The sequence below is a fragment of the Lissotriton vulgaris genome, chromosome 7 (assembly GCF_964263255.1).
Source record: "Lissotriton vulgaris chromosome 7, aLisVul1.2, whole genome shotgun sequence".
Taxonomy (NCBI): domain Eukaryota; kingdom Metazoa; phylum Chordata; class Amphibia; order Caudata; family Salamandridae; genus Lissotriton; species Lissotriton vulgaris.
The window spans coordinates 991,578,585-991,601,111 of record NC_141695.1 but is presented as its reverse complement, the minus strand read 5'-3'; the positions used below and the strand labels follow the sequence as shown (position 1 = coordinate 991,601,111).

General features: G+C 41.3%; 1 protein-coding gene across 1 annotated transcript in view; it reads right to left on the bottom strand.

Moving 5' to 3' along the window:
- The window catches only part of LOC147702830 (teneurin-2-like), a 623,927-nt gene extending 607,468 nt beyond the window's left edge, over positions 1-16,459 (bottom strand). The window contains exon 1 of the mRNA XM_086931410.1: positions 16,382-16,459. The gene's annotated coding sequence lies outside the window, so the exon portion shown is untranslated. The remainder of the gene's footprint in view (positions 1-16,381) is intronic.
- Between the last annotated feature and the right edge of the window lie 6,068 nt (positions 16,460-22,527).

The window sequence follows — 22,527 nt, the reverse complement described above, 5'->3', positions numbered from 1 at the left end:
AAGGCAGCTCCTATATAGAACACCCTCAACAACAGCGATACTCTAAATTTGCTTACCTCAAATGTCTGCTTTTCTATCAAAGTCTTTAAGCATGGGTAAATGGCTTTTGTCATTTTACAGCTTGGCGTGGATAGCACTGTCACCATATATACTATCTATAAAGTGTGGCTGCTCTATGTCCTCTATATATATCATTCCACAAATGTTACCCGAATGAGCATTACACTGACCTTTTTTAAAGCCCCCCCCCCCCCGTAAAATTGCCATGTACTTTTAATTACGAGCTAGAATACGCTCTTGGTCATTATTTATTTCCTGTGCCTCCTCAGTTATTACTCCCATAGATGTGTTATTATAAAAGTTGATTATTACTAGACTGCCACATCCTTTCGAGTTACATACCATTAATTGATAGTGTGGGTTATCTGTGGTAAAATCGATATTAATAACTTTTAACAGGTTTGCCACATAAGTGCACCCCCCCCTTGCCCTGCCATGAGTTGATGGTATGGCCGATGTAAAGTATGTCCTGTACCCATTTATATGGATAGCGTCTGTGAGACATATCTCTTGAAGGCAAATCATTTTGGTAGTTGCCTATAAAATCTAGCCATTCTGTGGTCTGTATTTTGCAAGGTAGACCCGTCAAGTTGCAAAACAGGCATCCAAAGGACTCGATTTTGGGTTGTACTGATTTCTGTAAATGAGTTATTGTCATGGGGGCTCACTCATTGCTATTATCTAAGTGGGGGAATCTGTAAGGCGTCTTGGTGTAATGCCAGTGGGGTAGTAATAGTGATAATGCCAACTCGACTTTCAGTGTTTCTATGGCTTCTCTTCCCAAAGTAGATTCCCACCTTGAGTCAATCAGAGCTGTCCAGAGATGATAAACATTGAAACTGGTTATGGAATTGTAAAATTTGGAACCTCGGTCTCTGTTCAAACCTGGGCACAAATTGTTTCTTGGGTATAGAGGGTGATATAAATAGCCCAGAGGGCGGGCGGATATGCCATTTCCATGAATGCCGGAAGTCCCAGTCCTATTCAGGACTGCGTCCACCAGGTGGGGAGATCTAAATGTCAATACCACACAATCGTCACTCTGGTTTTTTTCCCTCTCCCTACCCACTTAGCTCTCCTTACCATCTTAGAGTCGTTACATAGGTGGTCGGTAAAACCCATTCTGACACCAAGCCAATTTAAGGACTTGTTTCTCAGCGAAATCCAATTCTCCTTACTGTTAGCGGGGAGGGAAGGGACATTGGTCAGGTCTACCACATATGTGGCCCCACCCCACCTCCTCCTGTCACTGACGGGTGCAGGACGGACACGCCCTTGGCCCGGGCTTTGCCCCGGCGCAGCCCACACCGCAGGAGCTGCAGCTGTAATTCATGCGCCTCCGGACGCAGCAGCATTGAAGGCGGCGCCGGGGAGTCTGAGAAATGGAGTCCTTACTCCTCACTCCTCTCCCGCTGGCACTTTACACTGGCTGTTGAGAAATGGCAGGTTTGGTGGCAAGTCCACACGTTTCCTGGCTTTGTCAAATCCTTGCAGTGCTGCTGGAGACGCGAGCGACTGCCTGAGGGACTTGGCTCGTGACAGCACGGGCCTGCACTCCAGTAGTGGACTACAGTGGGATCTTTTTCTCCATGCACCATTTCCTGGCCATGTTTTGCTCTGAGTATCCCAGCTCTGAGTATCCCAGCCATCAACAGCTGCTGCACGTGTTTGTGGGCAGCTGCTATGTAATAAGTGATTGGGAGCATTATCCTCATTAGCCGCCTGGGATGTGAAACGCAGGACAACGGCCCAACTATTTTATGATAGTAGATTAATGATCTATGCAACTTGTACAATGTGTGCGTAGTATGTGATAGCGTAAGGTTTTATGATTATGTTTCAGGACGTGAGCAGCCTTACTAGTCCTACCTAGATGGCCTACCTGTATTATGGCAATTGCCTTATGGCAAAGTGATGATGGCTTAAAATGTATGCATTCTTATGACCAGTGCCTAGTGGCACAGTGTTTTATGGGATTGTGGTCTGAGGTGTTTTGACATGCCTCCTTAATGTCAAGCGCCTAGAGGCACAATGACGTATGTTATGTGATCTAAAAGTGCTTTCACCTTTATGACAAGCGCCTGGTGGCGCAGTAATTTATGTTATGTGATCTAGATGTACTCTCCATGCTATGCAGTGATTCCTGGTCTAATGGGTGTCATGTGTGAACAATACAAAGGATATTTTTTATATAACCTTGTGTGGAGACTCTTGTATAGTGTGCCTAGTGTGTCACTGCTGTGTGAGTACGGTGCACAAACACTTTACACATTGCCTCTAAGATAAGCCTGTCTGCTCTTCCAAGCTACCAAAGGGGTGAGCAGGGGTTATCTTCTGTGTGTAACTCCCTTACCCTGACTAGAGTGGTGGGTTTTGCCTGGCTTAGTTGTATACACTAGCCAAACAAAAACCCCATTTCTAACAGGTATGTTATAAAACCTTAATCTATATTTAAAAAGAAATTAGAAACTCATCTACAAAGCATAGTTTAAGTGTAAAAATCACTGTAATTTGCAAGTTATGGTTAGGACCACTACAATCCATAACTCAACCAACAGCCATGCAAATCATAACTTGCACACCAAATGCAATGTTGATGACCTCACCCTTGATTAATGTTTAAATCATCTAACAGATTAGATGACATATTATATTACCGTTATGTCATATTCTGTTATTTTTAATCATACATTAATCTACAGCTTTTATTGCCTGTTCCTTTAATCTTGAGAATGTTCAACTTTATTTCCTTCATGTGCAGGTTCCAAACTCGAATCAGTTTCTGATGACAGTTGGTAAATTTAGTGTGCTGTTCTTGTTCATTTGTAATCCAACCTTATCTGTCGCCACCTTTCTTCAACCAGCAACACAGTATGCAGTCAGTCAGTCAGTCAGTCAAATTATCTTTAATCGACTTAGTTAAAAGTCATACAAAGAAATTAAAAAACATTTCATGCCGGAATTTTTAGGAACACTTCATACATATTAAAATATGACGATAAAAATAGTTACATTTCATACATATTAAAATATAACAGTAAAATCGATTACATTAAAGCAAATGAAGGCATACGATAGTTAAAAAAAAAGGGAATAACAATGGTTCTAATGGGTATGTTTTTTCATCCTAGCTGCAGCTACCAAGAAGTTAGCTATACAAAAGGTAATGCGTGGGTTAGCCAATGATTGTAATAAGAGCATGGCCGGTCTCACTTGTGTGAAGCCCGCCTCCTTCAAAACTGGTACCAAATATTTTTTCCTTGGCTCTAAATAAAACCCGCAAAACATAACAAAATGCATAGTATCTTGGGGTGAGAAATGATCACAGCTGCAGGGTGGAGCTAGGTCCGGTTTTTCCCATGTTTTAAAAGTGCCTAAATAAAAATTTAACAAATTAAACCTAAACTTAATTAAAAGAAACCTATGAAATGGGATTGTGACAAAACCAAGATAAGGAGCTAGCGAAAATGAATTGACAAGTAGATAATGGCCCCTAACTGATGGTTTCACTAACTCCCTTTCCTCACGGGATGCTTGTGCCCTCCCCATAAAATGCTTTTTAACCTGATCAATATCTTGGGCCTTAATGTCTTGGGGGGAGGTAAAAAGCTCTGGTCGCCCCAGATCAGAAAATGCCTTCAACAGATAGGCCAGCCAGGGAATCTTTTTGAAGTGGTCTAGGGACAGGACGTCGGACATGATCTTATGGTTCAGCGGAAGGTCTTCGTTGAGCCACGTCTTTAACCAAAAGATTAGGGGAGCCATGTTCAACCCATCAGTTAGAAAATCTAGGCCCACCTCCATGTGTATAGAATAGGTTGGTGTTGACTGCAGCACAGAGAGAAGTGTTCGTATAAATCTATTCTCCGCTCTCTGGATCGGTTCCACATTTACATAGCCCCAGAGAGGAGAACCATATGAGGCAAGGGCGACCGATTTGCACTTGTAGATTTTTAACAGCGCTTCCATTGGTCTAGCCCCAACCTGCCCGCAAAGCCCATAAGGGCAGACGATGATCTAATAACCGCCAACCTCTTCGCCCTTACTTGAGGACCCCAGGTTCCTCTCTGGTCGAAGAGGACTCCCAAGTAGGGGAACGTGGGGACTCTAGACACCATATCTCCTCTGCACGTGAAGGTTTTTGATCTCCTTTTGAGGCTTTCTCGTCCCACCACCATGGTATGTGACTTGCTAGCGTTTATTTTTAGGTCAAGCTGTTCCATGAATGTGCCAAAGGCATTCAAGAGGTGTTGAAGGCCGACGCCCGTGCGTGCGATTAGCACGGCATCGTCCGCGTACAGGAGCGCTGGGATCTTAACTGCTCCTGCACGCTGTGTGAGTACGGTGCACAAACACTTTACACATTGCCTCTAAGATAAGCCTGTCTGCTCTTCCAAGCTACCAAAGGGGTGAGCAGGGGTTATCTTCTGTGTGTAACTCCCTTACCCTGACTAGAGTGGTGGGTTCTGCCTGGCTTAGTTGTATACACTAGCCAAACAAAAACCCCATTTCTAACAGGTATGTTATAAAACCTTAATCTATATTTAAAAAGAAATTAGAAACTCATCTACAAAGCATAGTTTAAGTGTAAAAATCACTGTAATTTGCAAGTTATGGTTAGGACCACTACAATCCATAACTCAACCAACAGCCATGCAAATCATAACTTGCACATCAAATTTCCTTCATGTGCAGGTTCCAAACTGGAATCAGTTTCTGATGACAGTTGGTAAATTTAGTGTGCTGTTCTTGTTCATTTGTAATCCAACCTTATCTGTCGCCACCTTTCTTCAACCAGCAACACAGTATGCTTTTGGCGACAAGCCTATCTTAGTACAAGAAGAGCTGCACAACCATGTGTTCTACATTTTACTGGCCGATCTTGCAACTTGACTGTTTTGAACTTTGTTTCCTCCGTAAGTGTTTTAATTAGAAGTATGTTCCTTGTCCCTCAAGTTAGCTTCTATTAAGCAACTTATCACATTTGAAAGGCTTTTCAAACTGTGAGCCCATCTGCCAGCGCAAGTATTTTCTGCAGCAAACATAACTCTTCCCAGCAAGTTTGAGTGCCGTCTTGAGTCCTCGCTTTCAGAGCATTTTGGCGTGAGCTGACTCTCGAGACTGTGACTTCGACTGGGAATTTTTTCATCAGGAGAATTGGTCTCCTATTGTTTTTCGATGCTTGGCTGGTTCTATATGAGTGCATTCGAGCTCAACAAGTGCAATGGTGTGGTCACAACCTAGCCCAAATGAATTAAAAGTAGTTGTTGTGGTTTACAGTGTCGCTTTGCTGATTTTTATCCCTCTCTGGGATAAATATGCTCTTCTGTTCTCTTCATTGGGGCAGTTATTCTATCATTGGACTGGACAAATTTTTTTATTCTGTACTGATTAGAGGAACGCGCATTGTGCTCACATGCAATGTATGGCTGAGTGCCTCATAGTAATATACTATCTGCTTTCTTATTGGTGCAGTTCCTTCTTCACTGGATTGCACTCATGTTTTCCACTTGTGATGCAGAACACGATGTATGTTCACATTCCATTTGGACCAAAAGAAAAATAACTACTCTTGTGTTCATTTATTCTACCCTTCACAGCTCTGTCTCTCATTCTTTACGATGTCTCAAGTTAGTTCTGTTAAATATTTTACATCTAGAGTACGTTTATTCATCCTACTGCTACTGGTACTGATTTGGGTGCTGTTTTGAGCCAAGATTATAATGGTAAAGAGATCACCGTAGCATTTGCGATCAGGTGTCTTACTGTTGCTGAAAATAATTACAGCACCATGGAATGGAAAGCTGTGGCTTCTGTGTGAGCTGTCAATCTTTTTGCTATATACTTAGGGGGTGAACAAGGTTCATAATTGTTACGGCTCATAAGTCACTGGACTATCTGTTGAGCAATAGGGGTTTGGACTAGGCCTAGATGGAGTTCTACTCTGTGGAGCTCCGCGAAATGCCACAAAAAATCTGACTGCTCTGTGTAGTTCCGCCAGTGCATTAAGTTGCGCTGCTTGCACTGATTTTAAATGCCGGGAGTTTATCACAAGCTGTAAAATCAGTCCAAATGGCACTCTGTATCGTGCCAGAGGGTGCTGCTGCTTTCTGCTGCTCGAGTAGACATTCTACTCTAGTGGCAGCTTCCTCAACACAAGCGTCAGATCTCTCAATGTGAGTGGCTGCGACCTGCCATGACCGCCCCATTGAGAAATCTCACCAGGAGGAGCTATTGTGCCTGATTTTTTTCCTGTATTCGCTCGCCATTTTAAAGATAGTTAAGTGGGTGAGAGAAAAAACTTTGCTCCATGTCACTGGAGTTTTCTGGAACTCTGCAGGGAGCTCGGAAGGGACAAAACTCTACGAACTCTGCCGTCGGAGCGGAATTCTTCGCCCACCACTAGTTTGGACAACAAAAGACAAATATTGGTCAGAACATTGGCCAAAATGTCTGAGCGTAAGGTCAATTTATATAACAAAAGGAGTTTGGCCTAAAGGAACAAGAGACAGGCATGGCCACGTAAATGCAAAAAAGACAAAATGTTCCTGACTCCCTACTATTTTCGAGCTTTTACACTTTTTGCTCTTAGCCAAACACATTTCTTTATCTTTGTACCTGTATTTTATTGATACCTTTTTTCTTGAAACTTATTTCTATTTTCTCATAAAGTTTTTTTAGGAAGTGAAACGGAAAAAATAGTGCATAATTTACAAATACATTTTACATTTATTTACATTCAACCTACTACCTCTGGCCTGTTTACCACCCAGAAGTCCATATCCTGTAGGGAAATGGACCACATCAACAATTTTGGATTCTCACCCCTCAGTTGCATGCGCTACCTGAGGGGCCAGTGGTCATTTTGAATCAGGAAGTGAGTACCAAACAGGTATGGCCTCAACTTCTCCTGTGCCCAGGCCACAGCAAATGCTTCTTTCTTTATAGCACTCTAACTCTGTTCCCTGGGGATTAACCTCCTGGAAATGAAGGCTCCAGCTTGGTCCAGGCTCTCTTCACTTAGCCGTGATAGCACTGCCCCTATGCTATGTTCTGAGGCATCTGTCTGAAGGATAAACTTGTTGGAGAAGTCACAGGGCCTGAGCACAGGGGCTGTGCACATGGCATGCTCCAGAGAGTCAAATGCAGGTTGGCCTGCCTCTGTCCAAATCACATTTCTGGGCTGCTTTTTAGAAGTCAGTGCTGTCCAGAGGGCAATAATGGTGCCATTTCCCTTGATAAACCTCCTGTACTACCCAGTGAGGCCCAGGAATTCTCTGATCTCCGTCAGAGATTAGGGGGCCTCCCAGGCCATCATAGGTTCTATCTTTGCCTAGAGGACCTGCACCTTACCCTGCCCTCCTGGTCTCCCACGTACACCACTGACCCCTGCCCTATCTGGCAATTACTAGACTTGATAGTCAGACCTGCCTGTTGCAATGCCTGAAGCCCTTCCTGAACGTAAAAAAAGATGGTCCTTCCAACTGATGTTGAAGGCAGCTATTTCATCCATATAGGCAGCTGAGAAGACCTTCATACCAGCGAGTACCTGGCTCACCAACTTCTGGAAGGTGGGATGGGCATTCTTGAGTCCAAAGGACATCACTCTAAACTGATAGTGGCCCTCTGCAGTGGAGAAGTTTGACCTCTCCTTGACACTTTCTGTAAAGGTGATCTGCCAGTACCCTGATTAAAGATCAAATGCAGTTACACACTGGGCAGCCTTTAACCTTTCAATCAGCTCATCTGTCCTGGGGATGAGCATCAGACTTTGTCATGGGCTTTAGCCTCTATAATCCACAGAAAACCTCTGTTCGGGCATGGTGCCCACTAGGGCAGCTTTTGGTACCAGAACCACAGGACTAGAGGGCTCTATCACCCCTAGTTCCAACATCTTAGAGAATTCACTCTTGATGCTGGCCCTCTTCTTATCCGACAACCTGGAAGATTATTCCTAACAGGGAAGTTGTCCCCTGTGCTCACATCATGGGTACACAGCTGGATAGTCTAAGGAATAAGGGGGAACAGAGAGGAGTACTGTCACAACACTTGGTGACAGTTCCTCTGCTGCTCAGGAGTTAGAGTGAGGGAACGGAATACTCCTTCCACAGACCCATACTTCTCCTTGGAGTCCAAGAGATCAGGGAGAGGTTCACTCTCTTCTTCTTCTTCATCTGTCACCAACAGAATGGTGATCTCGGACCTCTCAAAGTGGGGTTTGAGGTAATTGATGTGAAGCACCCAGTGGTGTTGCCTAGGGGGTCTTAAGTTCCACCAGGTAGTTAGTCTTACCATTGTTTTCAATCACCTCATAGGCCCTAGTCAAATGGTTCCATAGGGTCTGGGTTCCACAACCGACACTTTTATTGCACTGTGGTAAAACTTTGGTCATACATCTCTTTCATCACAGCCTCACTGGCTTCTAAGTTGTCTGAAGCTTGCTTCCACAACCTAGCCATGTGGCTTCTTAAGCTCTGCATGTAGCTCACTACACCCTGCAGATATTTCCTGGGAGCTTTTTCCCACCCTTCCTTCACCAGACTCAGAAGTCCCCTGACAGGGTGCCCATCCAGAAGCTCAAATGGGTTGACACCCACTCTCTTCTGTGGTACCTCCCTATAGGCAAACAGCAGGCATGGTAAGAGGGGTAAGAGGATGGTGTTGATAACAGTGGTCCCACCTATACCTCAGAGCCTCAGGTAGGCCTCTAACCTTGCCTTTCTGGGTCTTGTTGAATCTCTCAACAAGTCAATTTGTTTGTGGCTGGTAAGGAGTGGAGAACTTGTAAATTACTCTACATTCCTTTCACGTTGACTGCATATCAGCAGACATGAGGTTTTTGCCCCTATCAGACCCACATTCTTTGGGGTGTTGCCAAGTTGAAGAAGCAGTAAACTGCACACACATGCCCTAAAGGATACTTGTGTGGGTGGCACAACCACTTCTGCAGGCCCATTAGTAGTATTTAGGTTACAGGCCCGGGGTATAGGGTATACCATTTTACAAGGGACTTATAAGTAATCTAAATATGCCAATCAGGTATATATCAATGTCCCCATGTTTTAGGTGGGAAGCACATGCGCTTTAGCACTGGTCAGCAGTGGTAATGTGCTCAGAGTCTTAAGGCCAACAAAATGATTCAGTAAAAAGGGGAGGTAAGCAGGAAAGCGGTTGGGAGAAGTCCACCCTAAGGATGACTGGTCTACCAGGTATTTTGTGAGTTATTAAAGATTCCAGCACAGCGAATTAAACTGAATCATTAAGCAATTTTTCCGGTAAGTAGGTGCTCCCAAAGTACTCATGATTGACATTAGTGTCGAATTTAAACGACAACAAATTGATACATTTTTTAAGTCTTTGGACATTCAACATGTTTTCACTGCAATATAAAGTCCCCATGGCAGTAGAATGGCTGAGGAGTCGAATAGCATGTTGAAGGAAACAATTCAATTAGCATGTAGCTCTAGGTTGAATGTGAAAGGCTATTCATGATAGAATTTGATATTTAAAATTTGGAACTACCACAACACTCCTAATTCATCTACAGGGTGGTCAACAATTCATGTTACTGCATGGAAGAACTTCTGTGAAAAGTCTCTTGCCAGAAAAGGTGCTTTAAAAGGCTGGTGCAATCTTTGTTTGCCCATGTCTGTGTGCATTTGCTGAAAGATTAAAGGTCACACAGAAGAAAAGCAAAGTAAGGTACACTGGTTTGAAGAGAGTTAAGGAGTTGGATCTTCGATTTGGGGATATGGTCAAAAGAAAGAGAATAGAAATGGATAAAAAGGATTCCTCAAAGTAATACTCTCCTATCAAACTCATTCAAATGTTGAAACATGCTGTTCTAGTGGAGAATGGTAAATGTTGTAGTATGAGAAGAGTGGCTTTACTTCAATCAAAGAGGGAGTGTTGAAGATATATGTCAGATGTTCTCCAACTTGTATCTCTAGAGAAAAAAGGGGTAGTGCTTCCAATTTTGATGTGGGGTCATTTGACATTGTGAAGATGTCATGTGCATCAACATCAATTGGTGATGATTGGGTCATCTGACATTTTGAACAGTTCACGTCTGCCTACGTCAACTAGTGGTGGTGATGTAGATAGATCATTGACTGGTAATGATAACATGGGTCTGGGCAGTATGAATGCAAACCATGGCGTATTAAGGGATAATTCTGCTTTTGTTTGAGTGTACATTGTAAAAGGGGAGATGTGCTATATTCTGTTACATTCTGTCATACTTGACTTGAAAGCTTGTATTGCCTGTTTCTTTAATCGTGAGAATGTTTAACTTTGTTGACTTCACATATGAATTACACACTCGATTACATTTCTGCTGAGAGTTGGTAACCTGCACACAGAGATGTTGTGGGCTATTCTTGTGCTTGGATTACGTCAGTCAGCCAAAATATGTCCATTCAGAGATTAACCCAATTAAGCAATTCATTTATAAAGCAAAACGTTCTTACGATTGCAGTTTTCTTATCAGCATAATATAAAATTCATAACATATAATAAAACAATATAACATGCTTACAATCAACAATAAAGTTAAAATATCATGGGGAACTTAAAAACCATCACTGGTACAAAATATCCACCTCTAGTGCCAAACAGATGTTAGGAACCGCGCTACACTGTTACTAATTGGCCCTCTTGTGTCTGTACTTAACATTATGAGGGCTGTTCTAGATTGTGTCACTCCAAGCTGCCTATAAATGTAAACGATCCATCTCCTTCAATGATGATAATGTATGTGGCAAAGTAAAAAAAATAGGTGCAACAGTCTCAGTTTCATGTTTACATGACATTTGCTCAAATGAGTTGATTATGGTAACTCTCTATACTTAGGCGCTAACAAAGCCAGCATTAAACGCCTACAGAGGATACAGAATGTGGCGGCGTGTCTTCTGGTGGCCTTACCTAGATCTTGCTAGGTGGCGCATGTGCTACCCAAGCTTCACTGGCTGCTCATCGAAAAGCGCATTCAGTTTAAGGTATTGTGCGTTTCACATAAAATTTTGATGCACCAAGCCCCTTCTGGGCTATCTTGCCTGTTGATGCTCTATGTGCCTGGGCGTGCATTGAGATCTGCCATCCTTGTGCTAGTTTGTGTTCCTCGAGTTTGGAGAGCCAGGGCAGGGGGCCGCTCGTTTCGCCTTCTAGCGGCTAAACTCTGGAACTCTCTCCCAGCTCACATTAGAGGTATTCCCAATCTTTTGGTGTTCTGTAAAACCATAAAAACCTGGTTGTTCCCATTATCTGATGTTTAATCACTAGGTTGGTGACTCTTGCTTCTGTTTTTGGTTTCTGGTTGCGCTGGGGCGTCTCGTTGCTGAGGCTGCCATGCGCATTACAAGTCTTAAATAAATTAAAATCAGTTGGTTATCCAACTTTACCTGTTCATGCCTTTCTTCACCAAGCAACATAACCCCTTACCATTTTGACAAACATGACTGTGAATATACTATCATTTATTGGTTTAATAATGACTTGTTTAATAACATTTTGCTCTTCGATGTTATTTACTTTTCTAAATATTTTGAAGTCATAATCCGTGTAATCTTTTTGTATAGGAAATCTATCTCTCTTAAGAAAAAAATACACCTTGGTCAAAATGATGAATCTACTGAACTTATTTTTTTTTACAAACATGTAAAAAACATTTGAGGCTATGGCATGCTAGCATTGTAGCCTACAGTACCAATTTGGGTGTATAACCACTTACCTAAGTCTGTTGAGCTGGCTTAACTGCTCCTAAACATTCATTCTTTCCTGATTGTTGTTAGAAATGGGATTTCTGGTTGGCTAGGGCAAGCGCCTAAACCAGGCAGAAACCACCACTCCAGTCAGGGCAAGGGTAAGATGCACCCTAGCCTACTTTAGAGCTCTGCCTTTTGGGACAGAGGGCATTTGGGGACAGCCCAGACGAGCCCCAGAAGAAGGCCAGTTGGCCTGGAGGTCATTTTGCATCCTGATGTACTGGTAGAGCGCAAGGCTCTAAAGCAGAGGTCCTCAAACTTTTGGATGCCGAGACCCCCCTGTCAAATGTACAACACACATTTCGCCCAAACCACAATAATTTCAAACAAATCTTTGGAGGGTTAGAAGCATATTTATTATGTCTACCTCGGCATATTTATTTAGTGCCAATGATTTTTTAATTTTTCACATAAATTAGCAGAAATGAAAACAAACTGTACAATCAGATATTTACACTACTATACATACTTTTTACACACATAGAAACAAACAATGTCAAAAGAATATATATAATGACGTATCTGCATCAAACATCCTACAAAAAATTAATACATCACAAACAGCAATATCACAAACATATAAATCAATGAATGAAAGAGATCAAATAGTGGGGGAATATAACCAAATGAATGGCTCAAGACATGATAATATCTGGACCAGCTGGTCCTAGTATCTTCAAAATAGTAATTTATTCCACCCAAAAACAAGGCAGTTTTGGGGTGGAATAAATGGTGTTGAAAATTAAGTAGACCTGAAACAGCCCGAAGTCTCGGGTAAAAAGAACCTAGCCAAGTTTACAGAACTCAGTCTGAGTTTTGAAAATTCAGGAAATTCTTTTTTCCTGAATTTTCCAAACTCAGACTGAAAACGTTGAAAATTAAGTGCCGGTGCTGAGCACCGGAAACTAATTAAGTGCCGGTGCTTAGCACCGGAAAGCCCTGGCTCAAATTAAGCACTGGTCTAGTGTGTTGCTGCTGTCTGTGTGTGTTGTGCAAACGCTTCACATATTGCCTCTGGGATACGCCTGACTGCTCGTAGCAAGCTACCAAAGGGGTAAGCAGGGGTTATCTTCAGCGTATAAAAGGATGAGTAATGTATTCATCAAGTTTGTGAGGCAGTGACCTGACTGCCAAACTCCACATCAACCGTTTGTATGATAAATCTATTTTGCTCTTGGATCAGGTCCCATTATTCAGTCATTTCTCAATAGACGAAAGGAGTGTAGTGATTACACCTGGCCCTTCCTTTCGAAGTACAGGCTAGCTGAAATAGAGAAGACATTCTGGTTTTTAACCAGCTTTTTTAAGAGTCCAAATGATCCATTATTAGTTAGAAACTCTCCGTTTATCTGATTCGATTATTTAATGACATCACAGTATACTTCACTACAGCAATGCTTACCACAAACGGTGCAATCTGACATGAAGGAAATGTGGTAACTTCAAACGTACAGCTTGCCCCGTTCAAACTATGTGAAAGCTAGCACTCCTGAACTAGCCAAAGTGCCTTGGAGTGGGAGTCATAACCACTAAACCGAACCTGAACAAAGAATATTAAACAGCCAATCTTAATGTATTTCATGCAGCATGGTTCTAGTTTCCAGGGACAGTGGAACACTGTTATCAACACCATCCTAGTCATGCAACAATATAGTTGGAATGTTGAGTGGTGCTGTTCTGCAGCAGATTTGTAGATATTAATATTTATAAACATTTAGGATTGCATGAAAAGTCCGAATTTGAACTGGACAAAGTGTAACACTATTCTTACTCCATTCAAAGTGTCTATGGTCGGAATCTGAAAACTACAGAGGACAAAATGTATCCCATTCACATGTATACAAGAAATGCCACTGCTTTTCATTTTTCTTCAGAAGGGCAACTTAAATAGTGCTTCGTTTTTAGCAAAACAACAGTCGTAGAAATGATACTTGTTAGGCCATCTTGTCTCAGCTGGGCTTTTAGTGTGCAAAATATTCAAGGAACTCTATCTTGGCAAAGAGAGCAAGCACTGAAGGTACCCGATAGCAGAGACTGCATGCGCCAATCATGTATAACAACTTCATAACATCTCTTAAAAACATAGACAAGCGATTAATTGTGGCATTTGTTTTTTAAAGAATTATACTTTCGAGTAAAAGAAGAAAACAACAGCACATGTCCCAAGCATTTTAATGCAGTCACACTCACAAGGTCAGTTGTTTATAGTTGCATCAAGATTCCATGTTCAGTGTCTACAATGATCAGCGATTCAGCGACATATTATAGTCATAAAGTGATCTAATACATTGGCCAACAACTGTTAACTTCAGCTGCCTTCATCACCCAACACATAAATACGTTATTACCTCCAAATGCAGTGCCATAAAATTAACCTGCTATGATATAGTTTGGCATTTCATAGGGAAATGGCCGACCTGTCTCAAAACACTGCCACTTGTAAAAAGTGTGAAATATGGTGATTTACACAACTTCAACTATCACATGAAAGCCAAGGTCATTCATCAAATGATAAATTGAGTGCAATTACCTTCATACGGTAATCAGTGGCATGCTTCCGTCTGACGCCGTCATATATGATCTATACTAATGAAATCCTGTCTCCAAACCAACAACATATTCAAGCGGCTTGATTATGTATTTTGGCGCGTGTGTATCCTCATTGGCACATTTTCAGGTATTTACACTGCGCAATTCCTAGAAGGCCATCAACACGGTATAACTCACAATTGCGTCAATTAGCTCGTGGCGGACCTCAAGTGAATTAATGTTAGCGATGCAAGAGTTAATTATCGCGAGTGCTTTGGCTGTGCACTGCCAGCTTCAGCTTGAGCGGTGTCTGCTTCACCCGTTCCAAGCAGCCACTCAGCAGCACGCTCAGTGAATAGACAGTATGAACGCAACACCTGCAAATTGAACCTTTTTCGTGTACTATGTTAACTGCAACTAATAATTAATTTACTACTTCCTGGTTTACTGGTTTAAAGCGTACGTCGTTTCTACTGTGTGGACTTGCTTTAGCACTAAAATACATTTGTGACCTTTTCCACAGAAGCAGCAGGACTGCGCAAAAAGCTATCCTGGCACAGGAAGTGATTTTTTTTTTTTGCAGCAGTCCACAGGTAACCCATAAATCTTTTTTCATGAAAAAGAAGAAAAAAGTCGTACCTGTTTTAGTGTATTTGTTACTTCATTAACATCCCCGCAGATGTATTCTCTTTCAAGTACATTAATCTGAAATGATTCACGTCAAAACACCAGGATGTGATATGTAACAGGTATTGAGGTGCTGAGAAATAACCACTGGTCTGCTGGCTGACTGGACTAGGCATTCAGTGTAGGAAGCCTTTCATCCCCCCGAGGTCGATTAAAATGAGTGCCAGTTCTATGGCTAACAGCAACCATCAGCAAGCGCGTGGTTCACAAATCCACAAATTACATTTTGCTACCTAGAGTAACAAGACCATTTTACCATAATATATTTTATCATGCATGGAAACGATTTAAAATATATGGAATGAACAACACTGTATTTAAACAAGTGCTTTCAAGTGGATTAGCCACGCAATTAATGAATGAGTTTGATATGATATAATGTGCTGGATGGGGCCTTAAATTATGTACTACCAGAAAGGACACTGTAAAGGTGTGTGACAAAACCAATCTAATAATTTCCTACGTCATACATTCAACTTTCCAGGGGATGAAAGACCATTGCACTTCCTTTTGACTACTTTTCGGATAAATAGCATGCCATGGCGGTAATCGATTTCTTATGTGGAGGATGCCTTTTTATTGGAGATAATTGTTCCTTACGTTTTTTTTGCCCTTTCACTCAATCTGTCAAATATAATTTAGTGAAAAGACTTTTAAATAGTCAATCTTCCCTAAAATGCGTACACATTAACATGTTTAACTACATTCAATGTGCAATATCTTCAGAAACTCCATTGCATATATACATATGATTGTACCTCAATACAACCCTGTCACAAAAAGCAACTGTTCTCTGCAGCGATAAGAAGATATTTAATTAGTTTACAGCATGGAAAACTAAAAGTCTTATTTCCAAACTAGTGGGGGTGTACAGCCACTACCTATAGAAAAACACAACCACAGTTCTAGCTTAAACCGGAAGTGTATTTATGATAAAACATATGCTCTAGCAGAGCCACATCCCACAGGAAACAATATAGCTAACCTCTTTTTAGTATTGCACAATGTGTACCTAAAACTATCTAATGTGGCTGCAGGGTGACTGACATGCATGACTATGTACATAAAAAAGATTACATTCCTCAAATGTCTTAGTAATTTTTTTGTTTTAACAAAGACAAATTTACCCTCATCAACATTATTGCTTCACATAGCGGTTTCTTTCTTTTAAATCACGCTATAAAAAGAAACACGTTTTCATATCATAATACAGACTGAAAATCATTATCGACCTAAAAAAAACAATGATTCTTGAGGGGTCAAGGAGCTGATTAAAAATGAAATGCAAGACCTTTGTCATATGAAGCAAATATATCTTTATTCTAGAATACTATTCAACTTACCAAAAACGTTGCTTTTCAAATAACCATTCAGTGGCATTTAGGACGATAAGAAGTCAATGGAGAAACCAACTGTCATTCTGCCACATCAAACTGGAAATATCTGTTGAAGGAATACATTGAAAAAATTAGGGAACGTTTTGTTTGAAAACTGTAAATATGCCTGCAGATCATTCAGAACTCGGCGCCAGAATCGCTCCCATGCCACAATCACATCACAAAACATCTGTAGGAGCTCCAATAGCTACCCATATGTAAGCACAATACAAACTCCTTACCCACACCTTCAAGGCACTACCTAACATTCGTCCAGCATGCCTCAGCAATCAAATCTGCTTTCACAAACCTTCTAGACACCTCCGCTCATCCAGTCTCCTACATGAATAAATCCATAAATACGGAAAAAGAAGATCTGGTATCAACTCTCCTCCCTTATCTCTTTTAAAACATGAATTGGCTTGTGGTTACAAATAGGAGCCTCCTCTTCAATTCTTGAATTCAGCAAGAAGTTGAAGACTTGTTTTTTTGAGTAGCCCCTCTAGTACCTAGTTTGGCTAGACTCTCACCTGGCCAGTACCAGGATACCCTTCTGGGTGCTAGTGTGTTCTTTAAATCGGCATGTTTTGACATAACCAGGAGCCTTCTACAGCACTGTCACTGTTGTAAAATGGTGATATTCTCATTACATGTACCTAACAACCTTTAAACACGTGATTCATTTAGGACCATGGGCAGAAAAGTATTTACCAGAATCTCTCAGTTTACAATTCTGAAATCTATTTCGGATTTGTTAGCTGTTTACAGTGTAACATTGTGTCTGACTATTTGCCTCTGGAAATCTTCACTCAGTTCTACCTCTTTACACTTTATGATTTATAATCTCTGTAGGAAGAGTAGATCAAATCTAATATGTTCACATTTTATTCCTGAAACTTCGAAACGCCATGTTAATCTTACATGCACATAGTGATATCCATACATTACATTGTATTAACCACTTAGAAACACACCAAATAATATACACAGGCAAACTGTCAGGCTATCAGTAATTCCTTTCCGAATACAACATATTATATCCACAAATTCATATCCCAGATCCTGTATTGATAATTCTTATAATATAGATATATACGCCTTCACACAGTAATTTCTCAGAAACTGCTTTTCACTCAATCCATCATCAACAATCCAATCAAATGTTCTTAGACATAGTATGAGTTTATGCACCACAAATACAGATTTGCATGTACATTTTCTATTTGCAAATGGCTTCTCAAAAATCCAACCGATCTCTTCCTTCCTACGTAGAATACCGTCTAGTGATGACAATGTAAAAATACATCTGAGAGTAAATTTATTTTTGTAACAGAGGACCCAGGAGGGAAATCATCTGTATGCCTAGCAATAAAATGTGGCCCAGACTGGATAATAAAACAGTCTTACAGTAATCAAGATGAGAGTTAGCAGGGTTGAAACATGCTTTTAGGATTTTTAGAGGACATGGAGATCGTGTTACCTTTAATGCTAACAATAACACTGTTTTTTTCAGATACAATAGAACAGGTGCTAAAGGAACACATTTTAGGTATCCAACTGAAGAGTTCAATTACTCTGGATTTTTTCGAATACCTTTCTGGAGTTCACACAGTTTTTCCAAAAGGAATAGTCAATCTCTACACCTTCTGCTTAATTTCACAAATAAATACGTTTGCCTTTCAGGTTTCCAGTCAAACACATTGGTGAAATTTATATGATCTTACTCTTAAGATATCGATAATATTTTGATTAATAAGGCAATTTACACCTCCAAAGAAACCGCTTTCACTTGAATGATAAAGGAAGGGGTGGATTTCATAAAACATAGCTCACTCCCACTCAATGTGGCTTACTCAAGTCAATATGATACGTTTCACTCTAATATCACATTTTTCATTTATTTTTGTCTCAAAACTGTGCATAAACTACTGAACAGTGTAGAAATTGCTGAACAATGCAACACCAAATTTAGTCTAAATGTAAGAGTGTACATATCTTTAGAACCTATTTCACTTGCTATTTAATTCAATGGGTTTTGAAAAATTAATAATTGCAAAAGAGGGTACAGATGAAATTTACATAATTCAGGATTCATTGATTTGTATCTGAAATACAATTCCAAACTGATCTACTAAATGCTTTTGGCTCCCTGAGGATGCTTTTGAAGATCAACTATGCTAGACTGGTAGATACGTATCATAACAAAGTATAGCTAGGGGTCAGAACAAATGATGCATCCTGAATGAAACCTCCTGTGATGTGAGTGAAGCAGGGATGAAACTAAGCCAAAAGTGTGTTGTGAGCAATCACACAACTAATCCCACGGTGCTGTGAGGAAAATTCCCATCAGTCACCACACGGATCCGCCCTTCATCATCTGGGAGTCCCTACTCACAGGGATGATCGTGAGACCAGCTCTGGATTGGCCAGATGTCTAAGCCTAATCCTATAAGTGGTACTCACTGAGAGCGGAATACCAAATATGTATTGTGGTGACTGAAAAGCAGTGCTAAAAAAGTGAAGTGCAAGTGAATTAAGTGCAAACAGAGATATAAAATAAGGTAAAGAAGAGGAAACTGCTTTATTCAAATCCTCTTCAGTCCTAAGAGTAAGAGAGTGCGTAGTGGACTCAACAAATAGCCACTATACTAGATGGAAGGTCGACATGTTTCTGCAAAATAGATCCACGTGGTATCCAGCTGCTTCGTCAGGACCATTATCGCTACTGCTTTATATTAAAAGAATAGTGAGTTCTACACAAAGGTGGAAGAATAAGATACCACCACAAACTTGGTGATTAAAGAATCTCTCCTACCTTAATTAATCAGATAGGAATGTAAAGCCATCGCCATCACCAACAGACACAAGGGAGGAAAAAACAAAAGGCATCAAAATTACTTGTAATACCACTGTATTTCATAGCCAATTATTCCAACACAGCGTGGTATTCTTCAAAACGGATGTGTGAAGTTATTTTAAACCAGATTACACACATTCGTCAACAGTACAAACATAGTGACTGCTCACTTACTGATTTGGCAGGAGGGACAAACCCACCTCACCTGGCTACAGCGCAGGTAAAACAGGGCACCGCTCTGAGATGCGAAACAAACAGAATAAGAGGAACAATTAGGACACAACAGGTAAAAGGCCATCCACACATAGTCACTGAGTCCAAAACCAATCTCAGGGGATCTTATTTGCTAATGGTAAGGACAATCAGCTATAGGAGTTTCTTCTATGTCTTCATTACCAGTCAATACAAGAGAAAGTACTATGAGGTATATATAATGCATGTAGTACCCTCTTGCTTAAGGAACAATGTTCATGTTTTAAGAGCTAAACAGTCAAGATATCTGAATTACTGGCTATTGAAGTTGCTCTATGTCATCATTACCAATCTTTTCAAGAGAGAGTGCTATGGAGTGTATATAATACATGTAGCACTCTCTTGCTTAAGGCACAGTGTAAACAAAGATTTACCGCTTCCGCTATCTTAGTGCTAGATATCGACTGACAGTTAACTCTTAGCCATTGTTTGTGAGAGCTAAACAGTCGAGATAGCAGGCAATGCCGGAAATGTTAACACACGCATTGAGTGCGGAAAAAAGCACCCGATCAGGCGGAACCGATCGTATCGAGGACTCGCGGCTTAAACTAATGGAGACTAGCGAGCTTGATGGCAGATACATCTAAGTACCTGGAACAAATGGAAGGCTAGTACGATTCAGCCAACAGCGGTGCGAAAACCGTCAGAGGCTGTAAGGAGTCTTTCAGCATGCTAGCGCTTACCTATCCGTCGGTACCCTGCGCGTCCCTCTGGGCTGACGTGGGAGGTACCGGCGCCGCGTGTAAGCATGCTTTTAAGTCCTTCACCATTCACTGCACCCGGCGCCTAGGATGACATCATAGAGTGCGCCGAGACCGGAATTCTGGGAAATGTAGTTATAAAAACCTACGGTGATTCCTGGTTCGATTCTGAAGTCGGACCTAATACAAAAACAACCTAAATAGGTTCAAAGAAAATGTTTACTTGTATTGACTGCAATTACCAAAACACCTCAGAGAGACATCCACGGAATGTCTTCATTCAGACCAAATTTGTCAGATTTCAATTTGAACACCCATTTTTGTTCCTTTTTAAAAAGGAAGTTGCTCACATCAGAAACATGTGATGGAATAACGGGCTGTTCAATAATGGTCCACCTGAGATCAGTGGATGTGTGGCCCACCTCTATGTAATGTGAGGTCAAACGTGTCGCCTGTTTTCCGCACCTAATCGAGCTCTTGTGCTCGGAAATCCTAGTTTTAATTTTTCGGGTGGTCATCCCCACATATTGTTTAATACATGGGCATGTAATGAGATAAATTACATTTTGGCTATTGCAATTGGTGAAGCGACGTTGTTCCCAAGGCCGACATGTGCCTATGTCAATCTGTGTGGTTTTTTTGGTTTGGGGGCAAGCAACACAATTCCCGCAAGGGTGATGGCCTGTGACCGCTGGCATATCCCACAGTGTCCCTACTGTGCGCACAGTGGTATTTCTGGGTCTCGTGTGGACCAATTGATCTTTCACGTTTCGTCCACGTTTGAAGGCGAACAAAGGGGGTGGTAACGCAGCTGTGTCTTTGCCAGTGTTTAAAATCGCCCAATGTTTTTTCACGATTTTTTGTATCCGATTGGATTCAGTATTGAAAGTATTGACACAAGTGATCCTATTGTTTGCTGGCTTGGGAGGTAAAATTTCTAATAGGCCTTCCCTGTTATTATTGGAGGCACGTTTCTTCGAGGACCTCACTAATCTCTTGGGATACTTTTTTTCGGTTAGATGTTTTTCTAGAGTTAATGCATGTTCTTCAAATGCAGCTTTGGATGAGCAATTCCTTTGTAAACGTAGAAATTGCCCAAATGGCAAATTGTTAAGTAATGCTCTAGGATGGAAGCTTTCATAATTCAATAATGAATTTCTTGCTGTGGGCTTACGGTATACCTCTGTGTGCAGGCCGTTAGGCGTGGGAATTATCAACAAGTCAAGAAAGGGGAGCTGCTGCCTACTCCATTCCATTGTGAATTTAAAAAAAGGATTTCTCTCATTTAACCACACATGGAACTTGTTCAGATCACTGACTGAGCCACGCCATACCACCAGAACGTCGTCGATATAACGTTTCCACAGACGAACGTTCTCAAAAAAAGGGTTTCCCCTATTGAGCACATGTTGTTGCTCAAAACTGTGCACGTACAGACCAGCGAGACTAGGAGCAAAAACACTGCCCATGCTAGTCCCACTGATCTGCAGGTACACAGAGTCCTCGAACATGAAAAAATTCTCCGTCATAGCCAGAGTTGCCAGATTCATAATTAGCCTAACAGGAGTGATGGAGTTAAGATCTCGGACTGAAAGCAATCTCTCTATGGCCTCCAATGTTTCTGTCTGTGGGATAGAAGTATACAGGCTCTCCACATCAAATGAGACCAGTAGGTCCTGCTTACTGTCATAGTTTGCCTCTGGTAACAACCGGAGTACAGCTTTAGTGTCTTTTAGGTAGGTGGGCATATCTAATACTGCCGGTTGTAGAAAGAAATCCACAAAAGTGGATAAAGGCTCGAGCAACGAGCCGATGCCCGATATTATGGGGCGCCCAGGTGGTGGTCTCTGGGGTTTATGTATTTTAGGCAATACATAAAAGTATGGCATCACAGGGTTGGTTGCGCATAAATATTGGGCCTCCTTATCTGACTGGTACCAGACTGGTAGATAGCCAGTTATAGTATATTTATATATATATTACATAGCATAGTATATAGTGCTGGTTATAATATCTAGTATAATAGATAACCAGAGAGACTTTCCTTAGGCTCATAATACAAATTTTTCCTGCTTGGAGATTTCCCGCAAAAACAAATGGCTTCACTAGAACCTCATCCAAGGGCTTCCGCGTGCCCTCTTCAGCTACATGCCTTTTGCCTTTCCCTGCTAAAGATTTTTGACTTTCATTTTTGAGACTGAGTCTTAAGGTAAAACCTCTGAACAGGTCGAACCTAATTGCTGTATCCAACCTGCGTTCCATTGTGGTCAACATCAAATCGCACCCTAGTCCGAGTCTACCGC